The sequence below is a fragment of the Salvelinus sp. IW2-2015 genome, unplaced genomic scaffold (genome assembly GCF_002910315.2).
Source record: "Salvelinus sp. IW2-2015 unplaced genomic scaffold, ASM291031v2 Un_scaffold1099, whole genome shotgun sequence".
NCBI classification, from domain to species: Eukaryota; Metazoa; Chordata; class Actinopteri; order Salmoniformes; family Salmonidae; genus Salvelinus; species Salvelinus sp. IW2-2015.
The window spans coordinates 127,246-130,009 of NW_019942727.1; positions in this window are offsets into that span (position 1 = coordinate 127,246).

Below are 2,764 nucleotides of genomic sequence, written 5' to 3' on the forward strand. Positions count from 1 at the left end.
TCACACTGTGCGTATGGGATTATTCATGGAGGGCGATGAAACAATCCTACTAGTGGCTAACTGGTGTTTGCTATATGTATCTTAAACATCGGCCCCACAGGGCTAGGGTTTTCATGTAGCTTAACATCCACAGGGCTAGGGTTTTCATGTAGCTTAACATCCACAGGGCTAGGGTTTTCATGTAGCTTAACATTCACAGGGCTAGGGTTTTCATGTCATTTCATGGTATACGTACTGTAGCTTATATAGTGCTCTAACAATATTGGTATATCCCATTGCTTCAGAACCCATGTTATAGTTGAATTCGGAATTATCATTGAGATATTTTGGGATGGACCAGCCTATGGGGACACCCTGCCAATGAAGACTAAAACCTCTCTGTAACACTCACACTCCTGAACCCACTCCAAAATAACTCCAACCCCCAGAACCATTCAATCGGTGTGTGTGTTTGTGCTTGTGTGTGTGTTTTCCCTCAAACAAGTGTTGATCTAAATCGGTTTTGATTTTAGAGTGTTATGCTTAAAGCGAACTGCCACACACGGTTGTCAAATGAAACGGAGCTCCGTAGTCAGTAAGGGAAGATCTAAAGCATGGCTAATTCCGAACTAGGTAGATTTGATTTTACATAGCGTGAATATGTAAAATCCTTCTATTACGCGATTAGTTGATATGGTGTATGGCTATGCATGGTGGATCTTTGTGTGAGATCCATACTGAAGTGCCCTGCTGCTACAGTAAACGAACGGTGAACGTTTGAACAATGTTTGAGCTGCTCATCAGATGAAGTCTATCAGATTGAGGTCACCCATGCTGGAACATTAGCAGAACGTTAGCAGAACGTTAGCACTGGTCTCGTTTGTGTTGTGGCGCCTCCAAGCCCAGTTTACTAATCTGATTTTGAGCTGAACATTAGCCAAAGAGAGTGGTGCCTTTCAATGGATGTTTTCCTAATGAAGTTAGGGCTAGGTGTTAATTAGTGGATGTTACACCTGAGGAGGTCAAGGTGAAGATGTTTTATACAACATGTACTGTGGAATTGTTCTATTTTGCTCTCCTTCAGCCATTCATTTGTTCTCTGGAAGTGAGGCAACACTCTTTTACTCAATGGAAAGGTTATCCGTGTGTGTGTGTGTGTGTGTGTGTGTGTGTGTGTGTGTAGTAAAATACTGTTTCATGGCCATCCTCAAAGTTGTGTGTTTTCATACCCTGAAACTAGACCGAATTCCATTAACATCTCAACATGTAAGACATCCTCAATTGAGTGACTCAGTTTGGAATCGGTCCGAGGAAGAAAAAGAGGTTACCATCTCGTTTTCCGTAAGCGGCCGCTTATCGGCTCAGCACTAAATGGACAATATTAAAACAGCAGCCAGTATTAATGATTTCTGCCACTCAGTCGCCAGGCGGATTGTATTGAATGTAGGGCACAAGGCTGAGGAGGGCTGATCATTTTATGGGTTACACGTTATTATTGGCTGTCAGAGGGAGAGCTCTGACACAGCTTGTGACCTATTTAAAAAAAAGAAAAGGCCTGGAGCTATATGTATAGATAGAATGTTATCTTTTTTTAATTACATTTTAGGTAGCCTTGATACATTAGCTGCAAAAAAAACATTATTTCAGGGAATTTTTTGTATTATTTGACACCAAAACTTCACAAATAGAGGGGATGTGATATGACATTGATAGTGGTGCAATTACATTAGAATGATTACAAGGTAAAGGAGAGGGAAATGGTCTCCCTTTTTGTATTGGTATTGAGAGGGGTTGGTGTCCCTCTTGTCCTTTGAATGACCACTGACTGACTGACTGGCTGTTTGTGTGTTCGTGTGTGTGTCTGTGTGCTAGGGGCTCTGGGGCTGAGGCGGGCACACACACACACACACACACACACACACACACACACACACACACATGCCTCCCACTCACCCTTCTAACTAACAAGTAGCCCTCTCCCACTCATCTCCTCTACTAACAAGTAGCCTTTCTCCACTCATCCCTGTCTAACTAACAAGTAGCCTTTCTCCACTCATCCCTGTCTAACTAACAAGTAGCCTTTCTCCCACTCATCCCCGTCTAACTAACAAGTAGCCTGCTCCCCACCTCATCCCGTCTAACTAACAAGTAGCCTGCCTCCCACTCATCCCCGTCTAACTAACAAGTAGCCTGACCTCCACTCACCCCGTCTAACTAACAAGTAGCCTGCCTCCCACTCACCCCCGTCTAACTAACAAGTAGCCTGCCTCCCACTCCCCCCGTCTAACTAACAAGTAGCCTGCCTCCCACTCACCCCCTCTAGCCTGACTCCCATTCACCCCTCTAACTAACAAGTAGCCTGCCTCCACTCACCCCCGTCTAACTAACAAGTAGCCTGCTCCCACTCACCCCGTCTAACTAACAAGTAGCCTGCCTCCCACATCACCCCTGTAACTAACAAGTAGCCTGCCTCCCACTCACCCGTCTAACTAACAAGTAGCCTGCCTCCCACTCACCCCTCACCCGTCTAACTAACAAGTAGCCTGCCTCCCACTCACCCCCGTCTAACTAACAAGTAGCCTGCCTCCCACTCACCCCTCAACCCGTCTAACAACAAGTAGCCTGCTCCCACTCACCTCACCCCCGTCTAACTAACAAGTGCCTGCCTCCCACTCACCCCGTTAACTAACAAGTAGCCTGCCTCCCACTCACCCCCGTCTAACTAACAAGTGCCTGACCCCACTCACCCCTGTCTAACTAACAAGTAGCCTGCCTCCCACTCACC